Source organism: Cebus imitator, unplaced genomic scaffold, assembly GCF_001604975.1.
Source record: "Cebus imitator isolate Cc_AM_T3 unplaced genomic scaffold, Cebus_imitator-1.0 Scaffold333, whole genome shotgun sequence".
NCBI lineage: Eukaryota > Metazoa > Chordata > Mammalia > Primates > Cebidae > Cebus > Cebus imitator.
The window spans coordinates 622,655-629,892 of NW_016107648.1; the positions used below are offsets into that span (position 1 = coordinate 622,655).

General features: G+C 39.3%; 1 protein-coding gene across 3 annotated transcripts in view; it reads left to right on the top strand.

The window, feature by feature from the left end:
- The window catches only part of RBPJ (recombination signal binding protein for immunoglobulin kappa J region), a 117,467-nt gene that overhangs the window by 8,121 nt on the left and 102,108 nt on the right, over positions 1-7,238 (top strand). The gene's annotated exons all lie outside the window — the stretch shown is intronic.

The window sequence follows — 7,238 nt, forward strand, 5'->3', positions numbered from 1 at the left end:
AAAAAAAAAAAAAATAAAATAAAAAAAAAATAAAAAAATAATGGACATAGACTAATTTCCTCCAGCACATACTAGCTTTAGACTGGCTTGCATAAATAGAAAAAAGACATTTGTTCCCTTTTGGGAAACTGCAGACCAGCTAAGATTGTGCCTGATTTTGCCAGCATACTTTTTCACATCTTTTTTTTTCTTTTTAAATTTGAGTGATAATTTTTCATGCAAAAAATTGCCTAGTGCTGTACAAAGCTCCTAATCCATACACCATTTGGAGTATGCAGAAACATTGGGGTCCTAAGACATGTAGGAAGAGTGTTAAGGAAAATATTAATAGTATAACCATGCTTTAATGGCTCTCCTCGTAGTATTGTTTTCATAACAACCTATTTATTAAATAGTTGAACACTTATTAGGTTTAGGACACTGTTATGTGCTGGTCCTATAAAGATGGCTAAGAAATGGTTTGGTGAAGCTCATGACTTAGTAGAGAGTACACAGATAATTATTGTGTAAAAGAGATTATGATGAGTGCTGTAACAGATACTTAGTGTTGGAGGGAACAAAGATGTGAATGATTATCTCCATTTGGAGGGGAGTTCATAGAAAAGGTGAGAGTTGATAGGGAGTGATGGGAAATTAAACTGGAAAAGTGATTGGGAGCCTCTTGGAAGATCTTGGGTGCTAAGCTGATTATTTGTTTTGTTTGTTGTTTGTTGTTGTTTTTTAGAGATGGTGTCACTCTTTTTCCCAGGCTGGAATACAGTGGCACAGTCATAGTTCATTGCAGCCTCGACCTCCTGGGTTCAAGGGATTCTCCTGCCTCAACCTCCCCAGTAGTAGGTTTTGGTGTGTACCACCCAACCTAGGTGTGTGCCAGCAACCCTAGCTAATGTAAAACTTTTTTGTAGAGACAGTCTTGCTATGTTTTGCAGGCTGGTCCGGAACTCCTGGGCTCAAATGATCCTCCTGCCTTGGTCTCCCAATGTCGTGTGATTACAGATGGCCTAAGGTGATTATTTGAATATTAATCAGGGATTCAGAGGATAGGGGTAAGGTATCGAAGTTTTTAAGATGAGGTAAGGCTGGATGTAAACACTGTACAATAGATTGGAATTGGTGGATACCATAAGAGAAATATAATCAAAATCTGATTTTGGTGGTGGGCCTAGGAATGAATAGGCCAAGCAACCCTTTCTGAGGCATGGTGATATAGGGAGCTTTAGAATAATTGTAAGTCAGTAAAATAAGATTGTGGCTATGAGCATGTCACTTAAGCTAGGTCTTTTCCTTTGCCTAAAAAATGGAAGACAGTAATATTTGATGGTGTTGATGTGAGGATTAATAAAAGATAGAAAATGCCTAGCTTAGTTCTGGTAATAGTAGACGCTCAATAAATAGGTTCTCCTTACCCCTTTTCTGAAGTGTAGAATTTAAAGGATAAGATGGGAGTGCGGTACACACCCACCAGAAGGGAAGGTAGGAAAAAACCTGAAATTAAAACTTGGGTGATAAAATAATCAGAAAAGGAAAAGTTCTGAGTAAGGTGAACAGATTTAAGAGAACCTACTTAACAAAGTGTTGTGCTTATTGTAGGTCTTTAATAAATGCTCAGTACTTATTTTTGCATACTTCTGTAACACTTAACATTGTTCTGCAGTTATAGAAATTTATCTGTAATTGACTAATCTGTCAGTGAGCTTCGTAAGAAAAGGAGCAGTTATTTTACTTACCTTACTTGCACAATTGTGGAACACCTACCCTCTGCCAGAGTGTAATTTGCTGGATGAATATGGCTTGAACAGATTTGGTAATATATAACACTTGCCACTAGGTGGCTCTTAGTCTAAGTGATAAGGCTGACATTCCGCATAGATAGGTTTTTCTACCTAGAACCCACGTAGAAACTGATCCCGTTTTTTGCCTTTTCTGTACCTATATTTTTTGAAGTGGAATATGAAACATATATCTTATAGAAAACTCATTTAGACTGTTGAAAATTAGAGAAGTGTACTGCCATTAGAATATGTCCTGTAGAAAGAAGCTGAACGGAAGTACGATGAAATTCACAAGTGAACAAAACACGTTCCCCATCTCTGAATGTGCTTAAAGTGAAGCATGATAGTTTGATTTTAGACAGTGTTTTTTGTTGTTAAGACTGTCGATTGCTTTAAAGGAAGATATTATGAGGATGTCTTAGAGGAGTTGATGAAAGATGATGAAGTGTGGTATGTACTGATGCTGAGCTATGATTCTCTGTGCTCTTATTTATATTGTACTCTCCCTGTTGAGGAGTAACATACCATTGAATGGTAACTTACATAGCACAGAATGGTAACTACATCCTGTGTGACACATGTGAGATATATTATTAAATCCATTAGATTCAGGATTTTCAGAAATTTCAGCAAGTTTTAGAGCTGGAGAAGACCTTACTAATCATATATTCTAAAAGTACCCACTCATTTAAACATATGCACAGACAGGTTCGATAATGGCTGAGACACATTCAGGGACTGAGCTAGTTCCTGGTGTTTTGGGGGAGGGGAAGGCTTATGTTAGTCTTTTTTTTTTTTTTTTTGAAACAGGGTTTGCTGTCACCTAGGCTAGAATGCAGTGATGTGATCATGGCTCACGGCAGCCTCAACCTCCCGGGCTCGAGGTCTTCCCACTTCAGCTTCCTGAGTAGTTGTGACTAGGTGCATGCCACCATGCCTAGCTAATTTTTGTAGAGACCAGGTTTCGCCATGTTGCCCAGACTAGTCTTGAACTTCTGGGCTCAAGTGATCTGCTGGCCTCAGGATTCTAAAGCTGGGATTACAAGTGTGAACCACTGTGCCCAACTTTATGTTTTTGTTGTTGTTTTTCCATTCCTTTCTATTTATTCCACTCGGCTGCCTTTTAACATTACATTGCATTTTTAAAAAGCAGCCCTTTTTTTCATATGTGTAGACTTAGACCAAGACTGCAGATCCCTCAGCTCCTAAGCTTTGATGGGTAGGGTGCTGCGGCCAGTGTTGCTTCATAAAACGTCAGCTCTGAACCTGCCTGCTCTTTCCTCTTTTGCTGTGTTCCTGTTCTTGGTGTTACTTATGGTATTTATCTTGTATTTCTAACTGACCAGGTGGCCTCTTTAGGAACATAGTTGTCTTCAATGCACATCTCCTTATGCATTCCTTTTCAGTTGCTCCTACTCAAGAACTGGCTGGGTGCAATTACCCCTGGCTCACTCCAGTCTCTTCGTCTTATCTCTCTAGCTTCTTGGTTATGCTACCTGTAATACATTGCAGCTGGCTGTTTCCACAGCCTCTGGCAGGGAGTATGAAAGGACAGAGGAGAGAGAGAAAAAAGAAGGCTGTCATACAGGGAAGAGAGGCTACAACTTGGAATTTTATACTGAAAGATGGTCTGGTTTATGAACATGATGATGATGTGTGTAGTGAATTTTTTCTAGTATACATGCCAAGGCAATATTATTCTCTTGACTATGGAATCCATTAAATCTTTTGTATCTGTCATTCATGCTTATCCACATGTCAAGGAAATGAATTAATTTCAGCATTCCAAAGATAGTGGTGATAGTATATGGTAATTTACTTACAGCTTATAATAATGAAGGCCATTATTTGATTAAATGAATATTACTGAATTAATGGGAGTTGCCATGTCACTATTGTATTTTTTTTTTTTTTTTTAAAGACCTGGATAGCTGTAGCTTTCAAAGAATATTTCATAATTATTGGTAAGTAAGCCATTCTTTGTCCTGGCCTTCCTCCCTTGTATTCAATATAATATATATACTTTGCACACAGGATTTACTGACATGTCATTTACTTAAACTTACAGTTTCTTAGGTAACCTAACTCCTGGAAATTGTCAGTTGCTTAAATAATTAAATAAACATAAATTCACTCTCCACCTAAGCTATCATATACATTTTTGTTTAAATTCTAATGTAATTTAAAAGGCATTTATTTAATTTTCAGCTTGTTTTCATAGTTACTTCGGGGAAATGACCATCTTGATATAGAACTTTTTCTTAGGAATTGATTTCACATCTTTATAAAATAATCATGAAAAATAATGTTTGTTATAAGAAATTCAGAAGTTACTTATTTTTTGAGACAGGGTTTTGCTCTGCTACCCAGGTCGGAGTGCAGTAGCGCCGTCATAGCCCACTGAAGCCTGAAACTCCTGGGCTCAGTCCTTCCATGTCAGCCTCCCAAATAGCTAGGGCTACAGACACTTGCCACCACTTTTGGCTAATTTTTGTATTCTTTGTAGAGACAGTCTCTCTCACTGTGAAGCCCAGGCTGATTTCAAACTCCTCATCTCAAGCGATCCTGCCACTTTGGCCTCCCAAAGCACTGGGATTACCGGCATGAGCTACCATGCCTGGTCTCAAAAGCTACTTAAGTATATTGTGTGAGGTGAGCCACTGTAGTCTTATATCAGGAAATAATCACTGTTAACAATTAGGAGTACCTTTCACCCTTAAACAACACAGATTTGAACTGAGTAGGTCCACTTGTATGTGGATTTTTTTCTCCAAATTTGGATGGATAATACAGTATTCATGGGATGTAAGAGTGGTATATAGAGAGAGGTGACTGCTGGTCTTGAGTATGTGTGGATTTTGACATATAAGAGGATCCTGCAACCAATCCCCTGCAGATACCAAGGAACAACTATTTATTCCTTAATTTAAAGAAATGGAAACACTGACATTCTATTTTATATTAAAAATTTAAATAGTCTCACAAACATAGTATTAAAGGGCCAGGGAACTGATATTTTGTTGAATATCTACTTAGTCCTCAACTACATTGTGAGGGAAGTGGTATCTCCATCTAGTAGATTACTTTAAATGAATTTCTAGGAAGTAAACTTATTTTTAAAGTTACACTTGATTAGACTAGTCTTTGGACTCAATGTTTCTCTACTTATATTTTTAGGTAAAATTTTCTGTTTCATTTTTTAAAAGTTTTTTAAATTAAAAAAAATTTCTTTTTGAGTTGGGGTCTTACAGTGTTACCCAGCTAGACTTTGAAATTTTGGACTCAAGCAGTCTTCCTGCCTCACCTTCCTAAGTGCCTGAAACTACAGGCATGTATCATTGTGCCTGGCCTGATTTTAATGTTACTTATTTATTGGGATAGGATCTTATTCTGTCTCCCAGGCTGGAATGCAGTGGCAAAATCACAGCTCACTGCAGCCTCACCCTCCCAGGCTCAAGTGATCCTCCTGCCTCAGCCTGCGTGGGACTACAGGCTTGTACCTTTTCTGCCTTTTTTTTTTTTTTTTGATGGAGTCTTGCTCTGTCGCCCAGGCTGGAATGCAGTGATACTATCCTGACTCACTGCAACGTTTGCTTCCCAGGTTCAAGCAATTCTCCTGCCTCAGCCTCCTGAGTAGCTGGGATTATAGGTGCCCCACACAACACCCAGCTAATTTTTGTATTTTTAGTAGTGATGGGGTTTCACCATGTTGGCCAGGCTGATCTCGAACTCCTAACTTTAAGTGGCCTACCCGCCTCCCAGAGTGGTCTGCACAGCCTCCCAAAGTGCTGTTCCTGCATTATCTGTTTTTTTCCTAATATTCCTTTTTTTCTATGGACCAATTTTTAGGTTTTAAATTTTGTATGCACCCTGTGTGGCCTTGGGCAAGTTAATTGCATTGCAACTTAAGTTTCCCCTTTTGTACAAAGGAGAGCATACATCAGAATTCTTCTAAGGATCAAATGTGTATATGCACAGGGGCAGCAGGACTAGGCCTGGTCTATAAGAATTGCTTAATGTCCATTTCCTTTCCTTTTTTTTTTTTTTTTTTGAGATGGAGTTTGCTCTCGTTGTCCAGTCTGGAGTGTGATGGTGTGATCTGGGCTTACCGCAACCTCCACCTCCCAGGTTCAAGCTTTTCTCCTGCCTCAGCCTCCCTAGTAGCTGGGATTACAGGCATGCGCTACCAGGCCTGGCTAATTTTATATTTTTAGTAGAGATAGGGTTCTTCCATGTTGGTCAGGCTGGTCTTGAACTCCTGACCTCAGGTGATCCGACTGCCTCGGCCTCCCAAAGTGCTGGGATTACAGGCCTTGAGGCACCGTGCCCGGTCTCATTTCCTTTCTTACCTCTCACTTTAAGCTACTGCCATGTCTTTTATTCATCACTTGAGTTGGTCTTGGTTTAAATTTCCCTTATGCTTACATATTAAAATCTGATTTTTACCCAGGCCATAAGTAAATAACCTCTTTTCACCAGATCCCCAAACCTCATTTCAGTCATCAGCCTATTTCATTTACCTGCATCATATGTTTTGTTATGTTTTGTCTTTATTCTTGACTAACAAGCTACCATCTTCACTACTTGATTATTCCTTCTTTTCTTTGCTACTTACTCTCCTTTCAGTCTTAAGTATTGTGATTTGCAGTTTTTGTCTTCCTCTTGCTATATTTATTCTTCGACTTTATGTCTGTGTCATTAGTGCAGATGTTTAGATCCGCATTTTAAAAATTCCTACTGGTTGTTCTGCAGGCTCGTTAAACTTGGTTTTTCCAAAACAACTTGTTCTTTTTACCACCAATATCTGTGATACCATCCTATAAAATAGACTTGATATCCGTTAAGAGTGCTGTTGTCCATCTGGCTGCCACAGGTAAACATTAACTTTAGTAACTTCCTTATTTCCTCCCACTATCAGTTGGTCTTTTTTCTTTTCTTTTTTTTTCTTTTCTTTGGAGACAGAGTTTTGCTCTTGTTGTCCAGACTGGGGTGCAGTGGCATGATATCAGCTCACTGCAACCTCCGCCTCCCAGGTTCAAGAGATTCTCCTGCCTCAGCCTCCTGAGTAGCTGAGATTACAGGTATGTGCCACCACGCCTGGCTAATTTTGTACTTTTAGTAGAGACAGTGTTTCTCCATGTTGGTCAGGCTGGTCTTGAACTCCCGACCTCAGGTGATCAGCCTACCTCAGCCTCTCAAGGTACTGGGATTACAGGCGTGAGCCATTGTGCCCAGCCAGTTTTTCTTATTTTATTGGTGTCCAAATCTTTCCCTTCTGCATTCTTTCTTTTCTCTTCTGTTTTCTTGTCTTCTCTTTATTTTCTCTCTCTCCTTCTCTCCCCATTTCTCCCTCTCCTTTCTCTCCCCCTCCATCCCCTTTCTCCCCTCTCTCTCCCCTCCCCACCACCTCTCTCTCTCTCTTTCTCTCTTTCCATTGCATCCATTATTTGTTTGTTTGTTTCTTTT